This window comes from Pogoniulus pusillus, chromosome 5 (assembly GCF_015220805.1).
Source record: "Pogoniulus pusillus isolate bPogPus1 chromosome 5, bPogPus1.pri, whole genome shotgun sequence".
Lineage (NCBI taxonomy): Eukaryota > Metazoa > Chordata > Aves > Piciformes > Lybiidae > Pogoniulus > Pogoniulus pusillus.
The window spans coordinates 39,277,823-39,302,955 of record NC_087268.1 but is presented as its reverse complement, the minus strand read 5'-3'; the positions used below and the strand labels follow the sequence as shown (position 1 = coordinate 39,302,955).

General features: G+C 45.7%; 1 protein-coding gene and 1 long non-coding RNA gene across 8 annotated transcripts in view; both read left to right on the top strand.

The window, feature by feature from the left end:
• Nucleotides 1-25,133, top strand: part of CLYBL (citramalyl-CoA lyase) — a 229,700-nt gene that overhangs the window by 140,685 nt on the left and 63,882 nt on the right. The window lies entirely within an intron of this gene.
• LOC135175552 (uncharacterized) lies at nucleotides 923-23,435 on the top strand. The gene is made up of 3 exons (XR_010302389.1): nucleotides 923-958; nucleotides 9,834-9,988; nucleotides 22,841-23,435. It is a non-coding gene; the product is annotated as an uncharacterized LOC135175552 (long non-coding RNA).

Here is a 25,133-nt window from a genome sequence, read left to right as displayed (position 1 = left end):
TCACGCCCCAGTGTTCCCTGCAGGAAGTGCAATGGCACTTTGCTGTAAGAGCAGCCAGAAGGCCAAGTAAGTCTCAGACCTCCCCTTTCTTTTGCTGCTGAAGCTCTGAGCTTTCTCTCTGCTGCTTACAAAGAGCAGACTCAGACTATCTTTCCAGGCTACATGGTCTTGGCAAGCATCCTCCTCACTAGGATTGAAAAGTATAATAAGTATACATATTGTGCTTATTTGCCTTTGTTTGTAATAGCACTACATTGGCAGCACTCATTAACTTCAGCTTGCTTCTTCTTCTGTGTCCCTGTCTCATATGTGGTGTTCTATCTTTTTCAGTTTTACTCTCTATCCAATCTGAGAATATCTCCTTACAAATTACAGCTGTCTGAAGAAATTGAAGGTCTAATCTCTCTCTACTCAAGTTGCTAATGAAAATACTGAATTTATGCCCCTTCACCTTCCAGGTGCACAGCTGAGTACTGGTTGCTATCTTATGAAGGTAGATTTCCACATTAGCACATTTCTGTTGAGGCTGTTATGTGAGCAGTGTCAAAAGCTTTCACAGAATCATCACAGAATGAACCAGGTTGGAAAAGACCTCTAGGATCATCAAGTCCAACCTATCACCTAACCCTTCTAATTAACTAACCCACAGCACTAAGTGCCTCATCCAGCCTCCTCTTAAACACCTCCAGGGATGGGGCAATCCACCACCTCCCTGGGCAGCCCATTCCAATGCCAATCACTCTTGCTGTGAAGAAGATAATCTTTGCTCCTTTCCCACCTTACATTTCCCCCTTTTTTCTCCCAAACTCACAGCACCTGGGTGCTGTTGCAGTCTCCTCCCACCCCAGGTGTGACCACTTTGCCCTCCCTGCTCACTCCCCTTTATAATCAGCCCCAGAAGAAGCAGTAGCTCCAAGTTTGCCCAACTGGGCAGAGGATCCTCCTCCCATCACCACTGGTGAGTCTCCCACCCTGGTGAGTGCACTGGGTGAGTGGTGGAGGTGATCAAAAAGGCCGGGGGGCCTGGTGGCCCCCCGGCTATGTAGGACTAGGCTTGATGATTGCTCTAACATCACCCACGGGTGCTGGCTGAGCCTCCTCAATTAGGCTGTGTTTAACTGCTGCTTTCTGCTTGCTTGTCAATGTGTAAAAAGGGCAGGACTCAATCTGTGAAGCGCTTTGAGAAGCACTGAATGAGCATGGCTGTGAGTTCCTGACAAGGAAAGTGGGACAAAACTCCAATCTCGTTGGCACTCCTTTGTGTCAGAGTGGCTAAAATTCTGCCTTGTTCTGTAATTAATCTAGAACTGACTTTGTTCAGTACCAGGTGAGATCCTGACTGGGAAGCCAGGTCCATGATCACAGTATCACAGTATCACCAAGGTTGGAAGAGACCTCACAGATCATCAAGTCCAACCCTTTACCACAGAGCTCAAGGCTAGACCTCCTGGTCCAGATTGTACCACCCTCCACAGTTTCTCAACATCTCTCTTAAAGTAGGTGGCCAAAGCTGGAGAACATGCTCTAGCTGCAGCTTCATTAGAGCTGAGTAAAAGGGGATAGTAACTGCCTTAGTCTTCTGGCCATGCTCCTCCTGCTTTAGTCCAGTGTGCAGTTTGCCTTGTTTGCAGTGAGCACATAGAGTTCCCTTGTGGGCCCTCGTTCAGATTGCCACCAACCAGGCCCCTTTCAGCAGGCATGATCTATAGCCTGTCTCCTTCAACCAAGCAGAGTATGAGGTTATCCAATACCCACTGCACAACTCCTTGTTCTTATTGAATTTCCTGGTGCTTCTGCTGGCCCAGTTCTTGAGTTTGTCATGGTGCCTGTGAACTGTATCAGTATCATCAGGGTTGGAAGAGACCTCACAGATCATCAAGTCCAACCCTTTACGACAGAGCTCAAGGCTAGACCATGGCACCAAGTGCCACGTCCAATCCTGCCTTGAACAGCTCCAGGGACGGCGACTCCACCACCTCCCCGGGCAGCCCATTCCAGTGTCCAATGACTCTCTCAGGGAAGAACTTTCTCCTCACCTCCAGCCTAAATTTCCCCTGGCACAGCTTGAGGCTGTGTCCTCTCGTTCTGACGCTGGCCACCTGAGAGAAGAGGGCAACCTCCTCCTGGCCACAACCACCCCTCAGGTAGTTGTAGACAGCAATAAGGTCACCTCTGAGCCTCCTCTTCTCCAGGCTAACCCAATCATATCCTTCTAGTTTGATGTCACTGGAAAATTTGCTTAGGGCTCATTCTGTGTCATCATTGGGGTTGATGCAGAAGATGCTGAATAAAACTGCTGCTAGTATCAAAGCCTGGGGCTCTCCACTTTCTACCAGCTGCCAACTAGTCATTGAGACGTGGAAAGTGATCCTTCTGTCTCAGCTGCCCAGTCACTTCTCAGCCTATCTCATAGTCCACTCTTCTAACTTGTATATTCTAAGCTTTCAGATGAACCTGTACTTGTGCCAATACAGGTATGGGGTTGACCTGATGAAAAGTAGCTTTGCAGGAAAGAACCTGAGAGTCCTGGTGGTTGAGTTAACTATGAGGAAGCAGGCAGTGTTCTCTTGTGGCCAAGAAGACCAATGGTACCTTGGGGTGCTTTAGGAAGAACGTGACCAACAGGTCAAGGAGGACTCTCCTCCCCCTCTATTCTGATCTAGTGAGGCCACATCTGGAGTACTCTGTCCAGTACTGTGTCCAGTTCTGGGCTCCCCAGTTCAAGAAAGACAGGGAGCTACTGGAGGGAGTCCAGCAGAGGTGTACAAAGATGATTATTTGCCTGGAGGATATCTCTGATGATGAAAGGCTGGGAGACCTGTGGCTCCTTAACCTAGTGACTGAGAGGGCATCTTATCAATGTTTATAAACACCTAAAGGACAAGTGTCAAGAGGATGGGGCCAGTCTCTTTTCAGTGGTGCTCAGTAATATGACAAGGGGCAATAGACACAAACTAGAGCACAGGAAGTTTCATCTAAACATGAGAAAAACCTTTCCTTAGAAGGTGATTGAGCACTTGAACAGGATGCCCAGAAAGATTGTGGAGTCTCCTCTAAAGAATTAAAAAACCCACCTGGGCATGTTCCTGTGTAACCTGGTCTAGACAAACCTGCTTTGGCAGGGGGGTTGGACTAGGTGATCTCTGGACGTTCCTTCCAACCTCTACCATTCTGTGAAAATGCCACACCTTCTAAAATCAGGGTATATTGCATCTGCTACTCTCTGTCTGTCCATGTACCCAGTCACTTTGTCATTAAAGGCCATCAAATTATTCAGAGATGTCCTACTCCTATCACCAGCCCACACAGATGTACCCATTTTCTTCTCTTATTTTGTTGTCTGTGAACATAACCTGTTCTGGCCTCTTTTCAGCTAGAATCAATAGACTTAGTGAACAAGAGACTTTGTCTGTGCTTCTTTATACAGCTTCACAGTGTCAGGTATTTTTAAGTGTCCTTAGCACATTATACTGCCTGATCACTAAAATGTTATCTGCATCTGCCTTAAGTAGACTTTAGACACCTGCATCCAGGAATGCAATTCCCAGCCACACTGCTAATGCCTGCATGTGCTCCCAGATGCTTTACAGACAACAGAACCAGAGGACACAGTCTCAAGTTGTGCTGGGGGAGGTACAGGCTGGATGTTAGGAAGAAGTTCTTCCCAGAAAGAGTGATTGGCATTGGAATGGGCTGCCCAGGGAGTTGGTGGAGTTGCTGTCCCTGAAGGTGTTCAAGCAAAGCCTGGCTGAGGCACTTAGTGCCATGGTCTAGTTGACTGGATAGGGCTGGGTGCTAGGTTGGACTGGATGATCTTGGAGGTCTCTTCCAACCTGGTTGATTCTATGATTCTACTTTTGTGCATACTCAGAAATGCTTATGTCCTCTTCTGGCAGCTTCTTGTCTCTCTCATGCCAAGGCTATCAGAAAGATATGGTCTAAGGCCCTTAAACAGATGGGATCAAAACTTGCCTAGCAAACTCTGACAGGAGACACATGCAAAGTACAGAAGCTGTGACCTTTTTATTTAAAAATGGCTAGGCTAGGAAAGAATAAATAATGGTCATATACATGGTGACATGGGTAACAAGTTCACTTCTGACAGATCAGGGTCAGAAGGGAAGCAAGAACAGATGATTATTGTGGTGCTGCCTGATCAAGGAGAGACCATAGCCAAAGATTTCTTTACACATCTAAAAGAAGTATCTTAAATTCTTTCTGACAGTCATGGAAAACTGTAACCATGCCAATATCAGAGGACAGTGTGATGGGACACAAGCAATCCTGATTTCTGGAGTACATGGAAGACAATTTAAGATGCAAGTGCTGAACAAGCTAACTAGGGGAGATGCTTTGCTGGGCTCCTGAGTGAGAGCAAGCTGTCAGTCAATAGCAGCCTTGACTGCAGGAGCTGTCAGATGCTGGAGTTTACAATCCTGAAGGCAGTGAGGAAGGCAAGGGCACAAGACTTCAGCTGGTAGGCAGGCCTGATCCCATGTTAGGCTACCCCTGAAGGTAAGTGAGCTCATAAGGACTGGTCAGACTTAAGTGACAACCTGCTCAAAATGCAAGAAAATCATTTGAAGGGCAGAAGAACAGGCAGCATGGCAGGAGGCCAGCCTGCTGAACAGGAAACTCTTGATTTAATTCCAATGCAATAAGAAAGCATACAAAAAAATGGAAGCAGGAATGGACTGTTGAGGAGGAACAGAGAAATAATACTTGGGCATGTAAGGATGGAATGAGGAATGTCAAAGCCTGGTTTGAGTCAGAACTTGTGAGAGGCCTGGAAAGCAATCACAAAAGATTTCAGCACTTTCATCAACCATGTATGAAAGACCAGGGAAAATGTGAGTCTGCCACTGAGTGATTGCCTTTGCTTGTAAGACATGGATAAGTTCAATACTTTCTTATCCTCAATCTTTACAGCCAGTCTGGTATTAGACCTTCTGGTCACCTCCTTGTGTCTAGTAGCACACTGGGGAGATAGCTCTTGCATGCAGTAGAGGGTAGTGTTTGGGCTGCCCCTTGGCTCCAGACAGCACATGCTGGAGGCCACCAAGGGAGCTGGCTGGTATTATCATGAAACTGCTGTCTGTCACCACTGGAAGGTTGTGGTAGCTGGGAGAGGTTTGTGGAGAAAGGCAAATGTTACAGCTGTCATCAGAAACCATAAGAATGAGGAAGTGTGGGCTAGTTTTCCTGCTAGGTTTTCGAAGAATCATGGAATCATAGAACATCAGGGGCTGTAAGGGACCTCAAAAGATCATCTGGTCCAGCCTCCCTGCCAGAGCAGGATCACCTAGAGCAGATCACACTGGAATGCATCCAGATGGTTCTTGAATGTCTCCAGAAAAGGAGACTCCACAACCTTCCTGGGCAGCCTGTCCAGTGCTTTGTCACCCTCACATTGCAAAAACTCTTCCTCAGGTTCACGCAAAGCCTCCTATGCCTCAACTTCCATCCATTGCCCCATTGTCCTGTCACTGGGCATCACCAAGAAGAGGCTGGCTCCAGCCTCCTGGCACTCACCCCTTACATATTTATAAACATGAATGAGGTCACTCCTCAGTCTCTCCAAGCTAAAAAGCCCCAGCTCCTTCAGTCTCTCCTCATAAGGAAGATGTTCAACTTCCTTAATCATTTTTGTGGCTCTGTGCTGGACTCTCTCAAGCAGCTCCCTCTCCTCCTTGAGCTGTGGGGGGCCAGAACTGGACACAGTACTCCAGATGAGGCCTTACCAGGGCAGAGTAGAAGGGAAACAGAACTTCCCTCATCCTACTAACCTCAGCCCTTCTAATATACCCCAGAATGGCATTGGCCTTCCTGGCCACAAGAGCACATTGCTCTTTTTCATGCTGGTTTTCAAAGTGATAGTGCTGTTTGTCACAGAGGGTATTTCAAGGCACATGTGGACATAGCCTGAATGGACTGATCAGAAATAAGTTGTGCCTGATAAGCCTGATTGGCTTTCTCTTTGAGATGACTGGCAGTTAGGATGAGGGGAAAGCAATGAATGTCTCTTACCTTTAAATATGTAAGTGTCCCTAACACAGTGTCCCTATCCTCCTAGTCAGCTGGAAGAGTAATGGACCATATAAGCAAACTGCTTAGATTATAGATCTCAAAAAATAATGCTGAGAAGATGTTTTGTGTGATGTTTTGCAGATATTGTGTCACCTTTTAATCAGCAATCTAGATGATTTCATGGAGTGCAAGCTCTGCAGGGTTGCAAGTCAGAGGAATGAGTGGCCAGCAGGACTGCCCTTTAGAGGGACTTCTGCAGTGTGGAGGAGGGAAGGGCAAGGTAAAAAGGAAAGTCCCAGTGCCAGAGGGAGATAACCACACACTCCAGTACAGGCTGAGAACATGACTCCCTGTGGATAACTCTGCCAAAGAGGTCCAGAGTGCTGGTTTACAGCAGCATGCCCCTGCAGAAAAGGTGCTGAACAACTCCAGCAATGTGCTGACATGGATGCAACTAGCAGGAAAGGGGTTACTTCCCTCCTCTTGTCTTTGAAGGTCTCCCAGGAATGGGGAGCTGTGCCTGGCTGTGGGCCCTGGAACAAAGAGAGAATGATCAATGGTGGGGAGCCCAGCAAGTGCCACCAAGGTGATTATGACAAAGGATGAAAGGCTGAGGAGTTGGATGTGTTCATCCTGGAGAAAAGATGGCTCAGCCAGGCCTTGATGGAGGCTTTGCCACTTAAAGGGAACTGAATGGAACACAGAGCCAGAGGAGCACAGCAACAGGGCATGAGCAGTGGCCACAGGTTACATGAGGTGAAATGACAGCTGGAGACAAGGGAAGAAGTCTTTCCTGTGTCTGTGGTCAGGTACCAGAAGAGATTGTGCAGAGCAGTGGTGCCTCTTCCCTCTTTGGAGTTATCCAGACCTTAGCTGGAAGAAGCCATGAGCAATATGGTCTAGAGCCCTGTTTTAAGGAGACAAGTGGCAGAGATGGTGTCCTGAGGTCCCTTCCAACCTGAATTAGATTGTGTGATTTTCCTAGTTGTTTGAAAACTTGTCCAGGAAGCAGGGAGCTGCAGCCTGTTTGTTCTGATCTGAAGTGAGGACAGCATCCTGCTTGCTAAACAAAACTGATCGATGTGCACCCATCTCTGTGGGTGCATCCCTCTTGCCTTAAATAAACAGATATTAAATGAGTGGGACAGAGAGTGAGTCTAGGCCTGAAGATTACTTTCTAGCTCAGTGATTAGGGCATGAACCTAAAAGAAGAGAGAGGCATAGATTTCTATCTGTGCTTCAGGGAGATCTTAGATGTTTTAGCCTATGGCTTTTTTCAGATATCACAATGGATATGCCCCTGTGTGGTTCTAGTACTGGGTTGCTACTCTAATCCAAAAGTCAGATTCTCAATAGGCATGAAACTGGTACAATCAAAGGCACTTCTATACTCCCAGGCAAATTTTCATTTATACTCTTTCTTAACAGCCTGCCACTTCCACAAGCAGCTCTTTCTGTTTAAAAACCTTGAAACAATTCACATAGTTTTTAATCCTTTTCTAGCCATAAGTGGAAAATTACATATTTCACTTACTGCTGACAGCTATTTTTTCTTTCCCTCCATACCCTCTCTCACCTGTTGCAGTTTGAAAAGCAAATCAAGCCAGTTCCTGGTGTTGTTGGAAGTGCCTGGATAGAGACCGCAATGGTCAGAGCAAGGGAAAACAGTGCTCTAGAGGCTGTGTGATGGACAAATCCTCTTCCCCATCCTATGTACACTTTCTCTTTACAGTGGTGTGCATATGCACATAGTGTGTATAATATGCATCTCTATACAGATATTGTACAGACCAGCCTTGGGCAGTCAGTATATCCTGTGGCTGGCCCCAGAGCCTCTGATCTCCTGTTTCCATCCCCTGGACCTATGAAGCGTGGAGGTTTGTACACTTCTTGTTGGTCAGACTCTTTTTGCTGGGACGTGTGCACACACAGGAGCACTCCCATAGCTGGCCCCAGATCCCATTAACAGTTCAATTTACCATTAGCCTGAGAATTACCTCTTCTTGTTGTCCACAGCCGTACTATATTGCTAGTAAATTTAAAGACAAGGTTTCTGAGAGTCAGAGATTAATGTTAGGAAACTTGTTGTCACTGTGTTTTTTAAGAAGGATTTGGATGTTAAACTTTTTGTTCCAAATCCTGTAACCATGGCATGCTTGAGCATCCTATAGAACTGGGAAGAAAACTTCACAGAACTGACACTTGCTTTATTGGCTGTTGAAAACACATAGCTGTAGATCACTTAGCTGCGCTGACCCACATGGGGGGGCCTGTACATGCACCATCTTTTACACATCCTTTTGTAGAGGGTGGAGGAGGAGGAACAGCTCAACTGGGTTAAGCACAGTAGATGGTATAGATAGGAGTTTGTGGCTACCCTGCTGCTCTTGCAGTTGATTAGCTGTTTTCAGTAATTACGCATTTCCATCAGGGGTGCAATGGTTATCACCTCTGGTAATGAGATTGCTCCCATTTCATACAAGTGTAATGTTCTGCTGGTTCCCTTTTGGCACTTTACACATCTCCTTGACTCGCGTTCTCAACGCTTGCCGAGGTTGCTCACCATATTCTCTCCTATGGGCTCATCGAACCGTGCAAATGGGTTCCCCAGCATTTGTCAGTCTCATGGTAGCAGCCTATGGGTGTGCCAAGGTAGCCTCACAGCACGTACACTAAAGAGCTTGCTTTGCACTAGCTGCAGTGAACTAGTTCCTTCCTTTCTTTTTTTTTTTTGGTGTTGCCTTTTTTTCCCAAGTGGCAGCAGTAGGCTGCCACAGAATGGGAATTACATGCTTTGCACCTGTGTGAGGTATCTCTGTAACCCATGACATAGCATCCCAAACCCCCCAGTGCATGGTTTTACATCCCATTTACCACAGAAGGAAAACTGGATAAGGCTCTGTCCTTTCATTACAATGTTGAAAAGCTTAGAAACTTTGCTGGGATTTGCTAAATGCAGAGTAGTCATTCCCTGAACCACTGTTAAAAGTCATTGTTGCAAATGATACGACAAGCCAGAGACTCATAAAATCATGGAATCAACCAGGTTGGAAGAGACCTCCAAGATCATCCAGTCCAACCTAGCACCCAGCCCTATCCAGTCAACTAGACCATGGCACTAAGTGCCTCAGCCAGGCTTTTCTTGAACACCTCCAGGGATGGTGACTCCACCACCTCCCTGGGCAGCCCATTCCAATGCCAATCACTCTCTCTGCCAACAACTTCCTCCTAACATCCAGCCTATACTTTCCCCGGCACAACTTGAGACTGTGTTCCCTTAAAGTGGATGCTGGTGTTGCATCTGACTTATACAAATGAATTGTTTATTCTTCTAGTGCTGAGTAATTAGTCTAGAAATTTCTTAAGCAGGAAGAAAGAGACACAGCCCATTAAAGGACAAACAAACCGCTGAAGAAGATATGAAATTGTAATGCACACTTCTGGAGCTTAACAAAGAGGAAAGAGTACATCGTGAAACATTATGCTGCACAGAGCTGCAGATTCCAGACATTCCTTTTGAAGAAGGCAGAGAGGCTGTGTACCCCTTTGGAGACAGCTTTACAGGTCACAGATCTGGCCTAAACAAAAGTATTTTTTTTTTTCTAAACTACTCCTTTCATTTTCCTCCTCCTCATGTCAGGACTCCAGCAGAGTTTTGTAAGCAGTCCGAGGGCCATCCTGGCAGCATCTACCTCCTTGCCTCTGGGGACTGACTCCAGGTCATAGATCAGAGGGAAGGTGTGTTTCAGAAGAGTGCCTTGGCGCAAGACATCTCCTTTCATAGTTGCTTTTTTTTTTCTTTGCAGAGTGTGGCATGAAAAGGGCAACATTGTAAACTACCAATCAACCACCTTCTTAAAATAAACTCCATCACCACAGTATCTTTCATGTAGACATCCCAGGGAGTAAGCTGCATGGTGCAAAGAAGGGCATCTGGTTTTCACCCTGTTCTGGAAATTAAGTGAGTAGATAAATGTGGTTTTTGCCAAGAAATATAAATGGAAGCACTTGAGCAGCAGCTTTGGAGTGCAGAGACATTCTCGACTCTACATGTGGTTCCAGAAGCCATGTGACAATTTTCTTTAATGCTTTTTCCCATTAAAATTGATCCAAGGTCCAAGAATATTGGCTTGTGTGAAGCTGACAGGCTTCCAAAGGGAAAGACTCTCGTTAGGAGAAAACTTCTCCTTTCACTCCAGAAAACAATCTTCATCCTGAAAGTGCTGCTAAAACCAAGAGCTTCCGAGCAGTCCTGTTTAGGAGTAAAGAGGTTGAAGGTGCCTTCTGTAGGAATATGAGGGCCTGATCCTCCCACAGCAAAAGCAGGCACAAAAGAGCTGTCAGATGAAGTCTGCCACTCAAGGGAACAGTCCCCTCCCTTCCTGCTTTTCCATATATCATTTTTTGCTCACAGCTCACATACTAAAATGAGTGCTCAATCTAGTTACTTTCTTTGGACTTTCTAGACTCAGGCTTTTGAAGGCCAGGCACCAGCTGTGAAGTTAAATTGATAAGATCTACATTGCAGCAGAATAAGACATATAATTCACCCTTGAAAAGTCAGAAGCCTGATTTCTGAGGAACTGCTACTTAAGAAAATATTTGACTGTACTCTTTAATTCAATCTAAGGTACCTGGTCTAATTACATACTCATTTTTACTCTGGTTTAGAAGAACAGTAATGTAAAAAGTCATATAAAATTTGGGATCTCTTTCAGCATTGCATGAGGTCACTGAGCTTGGGTCACTTAAGTGCTGTGAAGGCAACACCATGGAGTTTTCATTGAAAGGGTTTGATAAGGGACTTACATTGTGGCAGAGGGAAATGCACTTGGCAAATCTCTCTGTTGAACTTGCTGCTTCATGTATAGCAGTAGCTGCAATAACAAGAAAAAAATCACATCTAATTTCCTGGAAAAGTCATATTATTAACTCTTTGAAATTCCAGTATATTTCAATGATCTCTAAACACAGCTGTACAGTACCAGTGCCAGTGCTGGCACAAGGAGCATCTGAGAAAGTTCCCCGTTGTGCCAAGACTGTGACACTGCGTTCTGCTGGAGATCTCTTTGGCTCGGTTTCATGCATACCTAGCAGATTGTGAGAATGAATGTTTTCCATTCTCGTGGCTGATTTTTGCATGCATCTGTTCACTTATCTAAACCTTAGTTACATGCTGCTATGACAATGAAAGGCTGTAATTTTTTCCTTGGGAGTTGGGATTGTTTCTTAGACAACAATTTCTCCTTAAGGATCCCACGCAGAAATGGTGAAACAATTGTCTTGCTACTGTCTTAGAAAAAAATGTGGCTACAGGGATGTGCTCTTCTCTCCTCCTGTGTGTTCAGAGAGAGTGATTTGCCATTGGAATGGGCTGCCCAGGGAGGTGGTGGAGTCGCCATCCCTGGAGGTGTTCAAGCAAAGACTGGATGAGGCACTTAGTGCCATGGTCTAGTTGATTGGAGGGGGCTGGGTGCTAGGTTGGACTGGATGATCTTGGAGGTCTCTTCCAGCCTGGTTGATTCCATGGTTCTGTGATATCTGGGCTTCATGTTACAGGAATTACGGGCATACATCAGGAGAAAAGTACTCCCCCTAGAACGGAAAATACCTGTTGGCAGGTACCAAAAGATAATTTTCTTAAGCAGGGAATTTGGATGTGACATTAATAAACCCACACTGATTGTGTCACAAATTCTGTACTGTATTTCATGGTGCTTACTTCACACTCTAGGTCACAAGTTACTGTTGAGTGCTCAGACTTAGCCAAATTGTCTGGATATTGCAGCTGTGCAGTATTACAGGGCTTCCAAAGGCATTATATGCTGAACATTCATCCTTCTATTTTTTTTTTTGGGAGGGGAAAGTGGCCTGACAATTAACTCAGTGATCTTGAATATGGTTATGAAAGAAAACTGATGTATGTGACACTCCAGAATTAACAATGTTTTCATCACACTCACTTTTTGAAAATTGCCCTTCTGGCATGTTAGCTGTAATGTCACTGTAAGCTTTTACCATTCTAAACATACTTTAATGGGATTCCCCACCCCCCGACCCCCCCACCTTCTCAGAAGAAATCTAGGTGAAAAGAAAGGCTGAGATTCCGATGACCCTCAGCCCACCCAACCCCTGCAATGTTTCTAGTAAATAACACAACACTTGGGTTTTTTCCCCAAAATTATTTGTGCTTTGTAGATTTGTATTTTCCCTTTGTTGCAGCAATGTACTGTTCTGAGCCTTGTCTCTGTGCCATCAAAATTAACATGCACCATGTAAAAGGTAAAGGCAAGGATACAAAGGGGGAAAAGCCATCAGTAGGAGCATTGTGCCCCATAGCACTCTTAAAACACTTGCTTCTTGTGCATCCAAAGCACCCATTAAACCTTTATATCACTCTTCAGAGACTGTCATTTCTTTTTCCACAGCATAAAGTTTACTGGTTCTTCTCTTTTCTAAGGCACCCTCTTTGCTGAGTAGTGGCACAAAAGGAACAGAGCTAAAAAGTGAGTCACATTAGTCATGCTGCGTAAGGTCCAGTGAAGTGGATTTCCAATTATTGCTAATTTATTCAAGGGTAAATTGTTGCGCTGCAAGGGGGCTAGCAGTAGGGGTGGGTGCAGAGCCACGCCGGCCCAGCAGGCGCCTGGTGGGGCACATCGTGGAAGGGCTGTCATGGTTGCTGCATCTTTGGCTTCAAAATGCACACACACACACGTGCAGGGGTCGCTCCGCCGTCTTGCAGAGGGAAGAAAGAAAGTTTGGGGTTGACTCTCCCCTCTGTGCACTCTCTGGAAACCCTGACTGCACACAGCAGCTGAGCAAGAGGTGAGCCCTTCTGGTCAGAAGAATGTCTGGTCTGTCTTTGTGGTTGGGTTCTAACAGGGATTGAAGCCTGGTACTTCTTGTATGAGCATGGGGTGCTTCTCGCTCATATGCTTCACTGCATTTCTCATCTGTTTTGAGAGTGGTTTGTATAGGGGAAAGAGAGCACCGTGACACAAAGCTACCACCACAAGGCAATGCTGCAGACAGCATCCAGGGCTCTGAAGGATCTCAGGATGAGGCTCCACTGCTATGCTTGCTTGGCTGTGTCCAGCCACAGTGACAAATGAGAAAGCTTGACTGTCTGCAGCTATGTGTTTTAACTGACACTTTGTAGTCTAAGGAGCTCATAGACAAGCCTTTCCCTCATGCCTTTTGCTGCTTTAGTTTTGTCATCAGCATGAGTTTCAAGCCATTGCACATTTGGCACTGCTCAGCTCTCCAACAGTCATGATTCTGGTAAAGACCCATAAAAGAATTTGTGTTTTGTTTTTAGGATCCTGGCCTCTTCAAGCTAGTACATTTGTTACCTGTGTTCTGGCAAGGCAGGGTAGGAAGTGTGCCCACTGACCTCAGGGTGCAGCTAGTTCATGCTTTTTAAATGCAGCTGGAAAGCTTACCTATGTGGTCATCTTAGCTAGCATGATCAGAGTACTGGATAAAACCACTTTTGCAATTAATAGATATATAGCCTTGTGGTTGAGAACAGCTGGTTTGGTTTCAGTAGCAAGCAGTGTGTTTCTGGCTGGGCAATGTAGCTGACCATGAGAGCCAAGTCCATCTGGGCCTTTCCCCAAGGGCTACCCTCCTGCTGTGGCTAAAGAGTATTTCCCCATTGAGCTTGCAAGCCTTTCTCTGCAAAGGAACTAACTACTAATTTTTACTTGCTGTGTCTTTGTAAACCTTTGGGGACCTTCTAAAAAGCTGAGGATATTTTCAGTGAAGTTTAGATACACTTCTTTAAAAGTGTAATTATTTAGCCCATCCAAACTTCTAAGTCAGAGGCTTAAAAGTATTGTTCCATAGCAATTTCCTCTGCTCAGTGATCATGGTGGCACATAGGGAGCCACAAAGCTGTGTTTTCCTTCTGATATAGGATGCAATACAGTAAAACAGGTGGGGTTGGTGCTTTACATATTAAAACTAATTCCACAACCTCTTCCACTGCTAATTTAAAGTGTGCATTCTGTTGACTTCAGAGGAAAATGAGCACACAGTGTGGTTCTTCAAGGAAATGAAGTGTCCTTAGACTTTGAAGATCCTGTGTGTTAGGTAACAAATAGCAGCAGTCTTATTTTTATCAATTCCTATTTAATTTACTACGTTTTGCAAAATTTTCTTGCACATTTTTAACATACACGTGCAGAATTCAAGAACAGATGAGGCCATGGTCTAGATGACTGGATAGGGCTGGGTGATAGATTGGACTGGATGATCTTGGAGGTCTCTTCCAACCTGGTTGATTCTATGATTCTATATGATTCTATAAAAATTGTTGTGGAATTACAGGTGCTGGGTTTGTGAAGAAGGTTGTGAAGTGTTTCAAAGAATCATAGAATCAGTCAGGGTCGGAAGGGACCACAAGGATCATCTGGTTCCAACTCTCCTGCCATGGGAAGGGACACCCTGCCCTAGATTAGGCTGGCCAGAACCTCATCCAGCCTGGCCTTAAACACCTCCAGGGATGGGGCTTCAAATGCCTCCCTGGGCATCTTATTCCAGGCTTTCACCACTCTCACGGTGAAGAACTTCCTCCTCCCATCCAGCCCGAACCTACCCATCTCCAGCTTCACTGCATGTTTACATGTGTGAAGACCCTGTTAAACTGGAATGCTATGGTATTGTCCACTTAGAGCTACTACTTTACGTAACGGAGATGTAAGTTTACTTGCCTTCCTCCTCCTTTTCCTTTTTCTTTTTTTCCCCCCATTATAAAATGGAATAGTTGAGAAACAATCAGAAACGGTGATTTTCTTCTGGCAACTGAAAACTATTAATAGTGGGAAAGTTACATCTGTGTCATAGATTGCTAATAAAAATTCGCCTCTTCCTGCCAAATTCAGAGAGTCCAATTTCCAGCATCTCCCCGGTCTCTCTCTCTGCATGAGCCTTTCGCGCCGAACGGGCTGCACTTCTGGCTGTTTCGCTCATGCATTCTGTCAGAAAATATTTTCTGCATCTCTAACTTCATCAAGATATGTTTGCTTGACTGCAAGCATCAGCGTCACTGAGCACTAGTGTTTAATTCAGGAGTCGCTGCGTCCGCGGCTGCAGCAGATGCACAACTGAAATACCAGCGAGGAGCCAGACCTCCGAGGTGCCGCGGTTTGGCGTGTCTGTGCCATTAGATAGGAAACATCACTCTGGAACCAGACCACCGAGGTGCCGCGGTTTGTTGGCGTGTCTGTGCCATTAGATAGGAAACATCACTCTGGAACCAGACCACCGAGGTGCCACGGTTTGTTGGCGTGTCTGTGCCATTAGATAGGAAACATCACTCTGGAACCAGACCTCCGAGGTGCCGCGGTTTGTTGGCGTGTCTGTGCCATTAGATAGGAAACATCACTCTGGAACCAGACCGAGGTGCCGCGGTTTGTTGGCGTGTCTGTGCCATTAGATAGGAAACATCACTCTGGAACCAGACCACCGAGGTGCCGTGGTTTGTTGGCGTGTCTGTGCCATTAGATAGGAAACATCACTCTGGAACCAGACCTCCGAGGTGCCGTGGTTTGTTGGCGTGTCTGTGCCATTAGATAGGAAACATCACTCTGGAACCAGACCTCCGAGGTGCCGCGGTTTGTTGGCGTGTCTGTGCCATTAGATAGGAAACATCACTCTGGAACCAGACCTCCGAGGTGCCGCGGTTTGTTGGCGTGTCTGTGCCATTAGATAGGAAACATCACTCTGGAACCAGACCACCGAGGTGCCGTGGTTTGTTGGCGTGTCTGTGCCATTACATAGGAAACATCACTCTGGAACCAGACCACCGAGGTGCCGTGGTTTGTTGGCGTGTCTGTGCCATTAGATAAGAAATGTCACTCTGGAACCAGACCACCGAGGTGCTGCGGTTTGTTGGCGTGTCTGTGCCATTAGATAGGAAACGTCACTCTGGAACCAGACCACCGAGGTGCCGCGGTTTGTTGGCGTGTCTGTGCCATTACATAGGAAACGTCACTCTGGAACCAGACCACCGAGGTGCTGCGGTTTGTTGGCGTGTCTGTGCCATTAGATAAGAAATGTCACTCTGGAACCAGACCACCGAGGTGCCGTGGTTTGTTGGCGTGTCTGTGCCATTACATAGGAAACGTCACTCTGGAACCAGACCTCCGAGGTGCCGCGGTTTGTTGGCGTGTCTGTGCCATTAGATAGGAAACATCACTCTGGAACCAGACCACCGAGGTGCCGTGGTTTGTTGGCGTGTCTGTGCCATTAGATAGGAAACATCACTCTGGAACCAGACCACCGAGGTGCCGTGGTTTGTTGGCGTGTCTGTGCCATTAGATAAGAAACGTCACTCTGGAACCAGACCACCGAGGTGCTGCGGTTTGTTGGCGTGTCTGTGCCATTAGATAGGAAACGTCACTCTGGAACCAGACCACCGAGGTGCCGTGGTTTGTTGGCGTGTCTGTGCCATTAGATAGGAAACGTCACTCTGGAACCAGACCACCGAGGTGCCGCGGTTTGGCGTGTCTGTGCCATTAGATAGGAAACATCACTCTGGAACCAGACCACTGAGGTGCCGCGGTTTGTTGGCGTGTCTGTGCCATTAGATAGGAAACATCACTCTGGAACCAGACCACTGAGGTGCCACGGTTTGTTGGCGTGTCTGTGCCATTAGATAGGAAACATCACTCTGGAACCAGACCACCGAGGTGCCGCGGTTTGTTGGCATGTCTGTGCCATTAGATAGGAAACATCACTCTGGAACCAGATCACCGAGGTGCCGCGGTTTGTTGGCGTGTCTGTGCCATTAGATAGGAAACATCACTCTGGAACCAGACCACTGAGGTGCCGCGGTTTGTTGGCGTGTCTGTGCCATTACATAGGAAACATCACTCTGGAACCAGACCACTGAGGTGCCACGGTTTGTTGGCATGTCTGTGCCATTAGATAGGAAATGTCACTCTGGAACCAGACCACCAAGGTGCCATGGTTTGTTGGCGTGTCTGTGCCATTAGATAAGAAATGTCACTCTGGAACCAGACCACCGAGGTGCTGCGGTTTGTTGGCGTGTCTGTGCCATTAGATAGGAGACGTCACTCTCCTGGCACCGCCTGTGCTTCCGCAGTGCCTCGCTGCATCCATTTCCAATACTGCCATTGGCAAAGGGCTCTGTGTTAAAACTCTGCATTTAATTATTTAAATACCATTTATAGAGGTGTGTGTCATGCTTTGAGACATGGAGGGGTTTTTTTTGTTTGCCTTCCCCCCGTTAGTCACAGTACCACATTTTTAAATAGCAATCTGCAGTGATAATTATCTCATCTGTGCAATTTCTAAGGTATTTCTTACACTGAGATACAGTCAGCATCCCTCAGGCTTTAGTAGTCCTGAAGTCAGACATGGGTAGGATGGCAAAGGTTGTAAAGAGCTGAGACTTGAAGAAAATAGGTGGAAAAAATGTGAGATGTCTGCCTGCCTCTTAAATATGGATTTGTTTTAAGAATACAATTTCTTGTTTGTTGTTTTTTTTTTTTAATGAAGCTGTATTGTTCTTTTTTTTTTCTTAATATGCTTTCACTTTCACTGTTGATTGAGATCTTTCTTAGATCTATTGATGGTACTGTGATTATTTCCTGCCCCGTCTATTTTATTGCCCTGCTCATATGGCTTTTCTTTAGCATTGATACACCAGAAGTAGGTGATGCCCAGGATATCAAGTAAGTGACATTAAGACACTGCACTTCAACCAGAGTTACCTTACGATGTGCTGTAGCAGAGTGAGGGGGCATGGGTTGGGAGCAGGCAGCTGCCCAGACCCCCAGAGGTGTGAGGTATAACTGGGCTGGTGTGGGTCAGTGCAGGAAACAGGCCAGCAAGTGCAATTCTCGTCATGTGTAAAGCCAAGCATTGATGATCTTCCCCTGAATGTGTTGAGCAAGGGAATGGCGTTTAGTGGGTGATTGTTTTGACTGATGAGCTGTTCATTACATCTGTTTTCTTTGGCTGCTGATGTGAAATAATTGACAGATGAAATCTGAGAGGATGATTTTGTGTTTCACACCAGTGACTCCATTTTATTTGGTACCCTTCTCACATGATTAGGAAAAAGTAGTGTCATATGAATCCTTTGACCAGCTGAATGGTCAGTCAGCAGCTCAGTGATGAGGTCATACCAAGAGCTCCCAAAAGGCTCTTTGTTGTTGTTTCAGGTTGAGTTTTGCATAGCCTTCTGAATATGTTTTGTGATGTTCCTCAGTTCAGATTTATTCCTAGGTGATGTTAAGTATTTTAACTGACAGCAGTGGTACTCACTAGCAGTCAACCAATGGTTGATAGGACACAGACAATGGCCTATGCTTTCACTCCAGGGATAGCATCATTGTCTTTTGGCTGAACAGTGCTTGCATGTGCTTGTGTGATGCTTTGTTGGGGAAAATAAGGGACCTGGCCTTTACCTGCATCAGGCAAACCTAATAAATCTTGGGATTTAATCATAAGAGAAGGGTCAGACACAGGTAAATCAAAGCCCATAGTAGGTTTTATCCACACAGACAGGCCTGAAACATCCTTAACTGCTGACTTTGCTCCTCCAATAACTTCAGATACCACTAGCTCATAGTAGAGGGCAGCCCTGTGCACTATGAAATCAAATGACTGATCCAAATCACAGCAGGTACTCACAGTGGAAATGAGACAGGAACAACTCACCAGTGCTCACAGACTGGGGCCAGGAGAGGAGTTTGCAAAGCAAAGTCAAGCAAAGGTGCCGAAGTCTTTCTCTACTACAAACTGGAAATTAATGTTTGTGTTGTAATCCTAAAGCTGCATGGAGGTCTATGAGATAGAGTTTGTTCCATGTTCATCTGGTTACACTTGACACTGAGAAGATAACAGCATTTCCTCCTGCTGCCCCCACAATGGGAGGGGGGGGGGGGGGGGGGCTCGGGGCACAGCTGCTAACGTGAGCACAACATTGGCAGCAGCATCCTGGCATTCAGACTGCTAATCCTTTTCGTCGTTCTGAGGTGCCTGTCAGGATGGTTTCCTGACGGACTGATGCTCTGGGAATAGAGCCTATTTCTAACTTACAGAAGGCACCACACAATGCTGCCCTTGCATACTCCTAGCACAAGATAAATACTTGTTTTGCACTTCTGCTTCCTATCAATGGTACTATTCTCTACGGCCATTCCCAGCCTCAGTGCTTGGTCTTCCAGCAAGCAGGTGTGGGAAACTCAGCGAGGGTGGTCTGGGCTCGGCACGCTCTGCAAGAGTATATCCTGTGTTTCTCAATAACAGCCTCTCCAACCAGCGGATGAGCCCCAGAGGGAGGCCTAGACAGTCCTGTATTGGGCAGAAGAAGTTGGCAGCAACACAGGGCCTCAAGGATGGAGTTTATAAAGCCGGGAAAAAGTCCCCTCCTGTGTCACGATGCTCCGTGCCAAGGCCATCATCCTCCCAGCCAAGGCGGGCTGGATGGGTCTCCCATAAGAGCCTGTCAGCCCCTTTCATTAGGCAGCCAGAGGGGGCTGCTGCTGAGTGATGCACTGTACCTCCTTCCACCCCATGCATGCTCTGTGCCAGCTGAAGAAACAAGAGGCTGGGATTAAAAATCAAACTCTGGGTTTTCTGCATGACTGTGCCGAGTGTATTAGCATTAGACCTCCTCTTTTTATTTCATTTTTAATTAATATTATTTTTTTTCCTCCAGCATATATATTTGGGTTTTTCCAGCATTGGTGGTTTTGTTCTTGCACTCCTCATTCCACTTCCCCCTCACGCTCTGCCAGAGGTGTGGGTATGCAGGGATTTGTTCTTCTCCAAGCAGAAGCCTGGATGTGGGTTTCGGGCTTTTGTCTGTCTCATTACAGCAAATGCATCACCTGCGTGACTCAGTTATTCTTTGGCTGCCTGGGGAGAGAGGCCTTCAAGAGCAGTTGCAACAATAATCCTGTCTCATTACGGCACATGGCACTGCTGCTGTGAAAGTAGGCAAGCTAGCAGATCTCCATCTTAGAAAATACCAGTCCAGCCGTGCGGAAAAACAACCTTCTATTACTGGGTAGTCAACACTATATTGTGGACTTCTGTAGATGGGGTAATTCAAATCATAGTAATTAAAAGGAAGTGGGGGGGGGGGGAGAAGAAAGAATGATGCCAGGACAGTGCAATACTGTTTTCCTTTGTCTAATACCTATCATGTAAAAAGAAATTGCAAAAATCCTTGTTGACCAAAAGAAAAAGTAAAATCGAAAGATTCTGCAGCCCAAGAGAAGATTAAAGATTTGGGGGGGAAAAAAGCAAACATACAAAACCTTTGTATTTCTTTACATTTGTCCAATGAGTTTTTTTCCTTCTGCATTTGGGAAAGGTGCTTAAGTTGGATGCATTCAGTGGGGTGTGCTTTTGCAGTCATGGTTTGCCATGCTTTTCCAAGCCACAACCCGTTCTCTGGAATTCCTTCATGCCTGTGCTCCGATGGTGAATATCTACCCCTCAAGTACAAGGGCTGAAATAGGTTTAGATAAAGATTTAGTAAGGCACTTCCATTAGGAAAAAGCTGTGAACTGTCACTGAAGGCTTTTTCCTATAAATCCATTGATAAATCTCTCAATGGATTTGAACCCTGGGAGCTGAACTTCCCTGTAGCCTTTGTCCTGCTACAGCAAACATAGTGGGGCGTCATGATTTTGCTCCTTTCTGCCTGCCTTAAAGCCTCAGCTTCCCTATAGGCTTTCCCTTTTGCCCCCTCCTGGGGCACAGCTGAGGAGCTCCCCAGAGCTGTGTGAGATCCTCTGTGCAGGGAGACCTCGTGGAGCTGGAGTTCAGCTTGTTCCTGCTCCTGCATGGGGTCCTGAACGGCACTGCCATATTTTAAAGGACTGACTGCAGAAACCTCCTCCCGAACAGCAGATGTCCTTGCCAAAGAAGGGTAGTCAAGCTTATGTTTTCTGTAAGAAAGATGTTTCCTAAATGATTAGATTTTTTTTTTTTCCCTCCTGACTCTCTGTATTAAAATATTTTTTAAAAGCAGAAAGTGTTGCTTGGTGCATGTGTCTGCATAGTTTAAATATAATTAAAGGCAAACTAGTCTTTTTTATTCCGCTAAAGAGTTGCATTTATGCATTTTAATACGAAGATATGCTCAGTAGGGAGCAGGAGTCTATCATTGGCTCCTACTGCAGGCACCACAAACTGCAAATCTAAAAGAAAGGGCTATGGCACAGAAAGAAGGAAGTGAATTTTAGATGCAGAGGCAGAATGCAAGTATTTAGACCATATCTGTAGCTATAAAGCTAGAGATAAAAGGCTTTTTCCTTTATATTTTCTTTTTATTGTTTTTTATAGTGCAGTACAATACAAACATTACAACCTGGCTGACTCCTGCAGAGATGCCAGGCACTAGCGTCGTGTCCAAAAATTAGCTTTATACATATGCTAAATTAAAGATTGGCAGCCGCAGCAGCACAAATCCCATATTGGCAGCAGTTTGCAAATCCCACGTTGGCAGTCTTCTCCACATGAAAGAAGAGAGGAAATACAAAGGGCAAAACGCCCAAGAGACTTTCTCTAGCAAATAGCAGCGAATGGAACATAGAAACTATCTGCAGGGAGAAAAAAATATCCAAATTACTGAAGATAAAAGAATAAAGCCAAATCTGTGACAAGCTCAAACAAGAGTCCATTTACACCTTTTGGAGGAAAAGCCATTAGTAAGCAAACATTATTTTGATAGAAAGGGTGGGAGTCCAGTGCTGGGCAGAGGACAGCACTAACCACTGTTGGGACTGGAACCAAGGGGGCTGGGTTTCTTCTCTGACTCTTGTGTAAAACTCCATTGAAATCTCTTAAATCAGACTGTTGCTGAATACATTGGACCTAAAGCCTATAGGGTTATTTGGGTTCTCCTTTGCAGCTTGTGTGTATTGATGTACCTGAGAAAAAGAAAGGAAAACAAAATTTCAAAGGGCATTTTTAATGAAGTAGTCAAAATTGCCATTGCTTTTACTTCATTCATCTTCGTGTTACTTGTGCTTAGAGTTGCTTTCAGAGTGCATTTTACAACAATGAGTAGTTTCTTTTAAATGTATGCTTGGCAGCAGTTCCTTCTAGGTCTGCCCAGTTGAAACGGATTACTTAGCTCTGTTAAGCTCCCCACCTATGCTGTTTGGCTGGGATTGCTTCCTTTTTGAGAAGTTACTCTACCTGGTGATTTATCACAAGCAGTAAATCCTTCCAATGCTTTGACTTGCCTGGATTTTAGAAGTCATGCACTGTGGTTTCAGGATAGATGCCTGGGCTTGAACCAAGATACACAGTAGTAAGTGGCTGTGTGAAGGTGAAAGAAAAGGAAGAGACAAAAGTTAAGACAAATCATTTAGTAGTTCTGATGCTTGGCTGTCTCAAAAGGTGGGTCCCAACATGGAGGTGCAGAGAAATAGAACTGAGGTTTTCCAAAGCTTTCAGCTTTGTTTAGTCTTTAAGTCTCTTTAAGCACTGAAATATTTCATGATCTTCCTTTCCATCTGCATGCCACCTGTCAGGTTTCACCATTCCCATAGCCAATTACTTCCCAAGGCAATCAGTCTCAGGCTGGCACTGGAGGATCTAATGCACTGCTGAGTTAGTGGATATGGCTATGGATCAGGCACCTTTGCTGAGCAGGGCATGGTTTGCGAGACAGTGGTTTTGCCAGCGTGGGACATGGATCTGGTGCACAGCATCCCCTGTCCCACTGTGTTTGGCTTTCCCACCCCTTGTAGCATGGAGCACTGGCCACCACATCAGATACTCAGCCAGATGAACTCTGCCATTTGCTTTTCAGCAGCTCACAAGCTTCAGAAGCACATGCCAGGAGACAGCAAAGACCCTACAGATGGAAGCAGGATGATGCATGGATTCCTCAGCCTCAAGTACCATTTCCCCCTGCCTTCCAGACCTGGGCAGTCACAGGGAGAAGCTGCAGGTGGAGCTGGGCTTACAGAGTGCTTTGGTGTCTGTCCTGCAGGATCAGGGTAAGGACAGGAGGTTGAGCAGCAGCACAGTGAGGGCTCAGCAGCAGATCAAGAGCTGCAGGATGAGAAGGATCATGTTCATAGCTGATGCCCCTCCCTTGCAAAGAAGAAACAAAAACGCTGTCATGGACACCTGGAAGATGACGATTGCTCAGCTTTCTCTGCTACATTACCAAACATTCAGAGCTAAAGAGTGAAAGCCAGCAAAGCTCTTGGCCTTTGCTTCCTGCAGGTGATGAATACAAGGGTTGTCAGAGCATTCTTTGCTGATATTGGGCTTTCCAGCTGCATCAAGATATGGGATCTGAAAGCTGGACATGGGATTTTGAGGAGGTGAAAGTGTTGTTCCTGTGTTATTCATTAGCTGACCTCTGCTAATCATGTTCCAGGCAAAGGCCCTTACGTTTTCCACTGAGGCACCCACTGAAGCCTGGCTGTGCTCCGCTGTCATGGTGGCTTTCTCTGCCAAGTCTGATTTTGCACATTCACTCTGTTGAGTCTTCTCACATCACTGCAGCCCTGGTTTTGTTCCCAGGCTTTCTCTAGAGCCTGTAGGACCAGCTGTGTCCTTGAGTTGTCTGGCTTTGGCTGCAGATGCCAAGATGCTTCAAACAAGAGAAATTATCAAGTGGCACATTCCAAGCAAATAGAAAAGCAGCTCTGTTTCACACAATAAATAGTTAGGCTCGTTTCCCTCTCCATAGTGTGGAAATGAACAGCAGTGCAAAAGGCAAAAGAGCATATTTGTGAAAGAGTTCAGTCAAGGGCTATTAAACAGAAAGATGTTGCTTCTTGTGCCAGGGATCCCTAATCCAATGCAGGTAGAAGGTGAAAGTTATTTTCTTCATACTCCTGGGGACAGAGAATTTTTGACAGCTTTGGTAGCAGTGGATCAAGACCAGTTTCTAAAATACAAGAAAGTGAGGAGAGGAGGCTTAGGCTAACTGAGCAGGTGGTCAGGCACTGAAACAGGCTGCCCAGGGAGGTGGTGGAGCTGCCATCTCTGGAGGTGTTTAAAAAAGGAGGGGATGTGGTGCTTGAGGCTATGGTCTAGTGATTAAAGGTGATGGGATGAAAGTTGGACTGGAGATGCTGGTGGTCCTTTCCAACCATCACAATTCATAGTGATTAGATGTTGTGCTGAGGGATTTGGTTTAGTCAAGGACCTATCAGTATGAAACTAACATTTGGACTTGATGATCTTGAAGGTCTTTTCCAATCTAAGAAATTCTGTGATTTTTTTGGTGATCTCTGTAATGATTTGAAGGCACTGCACAGATTGGAGGATGTGACTTGGATCCATGCAATTCTAGGCTGACGAATGCGCATCTTTGCTCATGCCAAACATACTCCTATTCTGTGATTGCATACTGTGCCTGTAGTGCATTGAACTGTAAGAGCAAAGATCTGCACAGGTTGCTCTGGAAAAGCTTGTGCTGAGAGTCTCTTTGGTTTTCTCAGGTTTGGGGTTGATTTTTATAAATCCTGATGTGTTAGATGAAGTTCAGAGAATGATCTGGAATTGTGTGGGGGATTTCATGTATGAAATTCTTGGCTCTCACAAAATCAACATCATGTGATTCATGACCATTAATCCTAGGGAGGGCAAACACCTAAGGAAAAAGGCCTTAAACCTTGGGAAGTTTAGACCCTTGCCCAGGCCATTTGGGAGTATGCAAGGCTGATAAAGCTATAGAGGGGGGAGTGTGTATATATGAGAGAATGGAGCTGTATAAAGTTACCTTTTATCCAGTACTTCTCAGCATGCTCAGAAAAGACATGAAACAAAGGGCTGCCAAATATTGCTTTCATGCTGAGGGTCATGGAAATCAAGCCAATCTCTGCATATCTTGGGAACCCAATGCTTCAAAAAAGTTCCCTCTGGTCATCTCTTCTCCATCTATGTGGTCAATAACCTCTTCTGGAAAGAAGTGAGATGTTCTCAGTCAAAGGATGACTGTTTCTCCAGGGAACCTCCTATTGCATTTGCAGTTTTGTCTGTGTCCTTGTTTGGATGCAGGCAAGCTTGAAGTTCTGTCTTTGGCCTTAACCAGTTCATAGGCTTAGCTCAGAGCTTTCCCTTGACTACCTACTGCTCCAGTG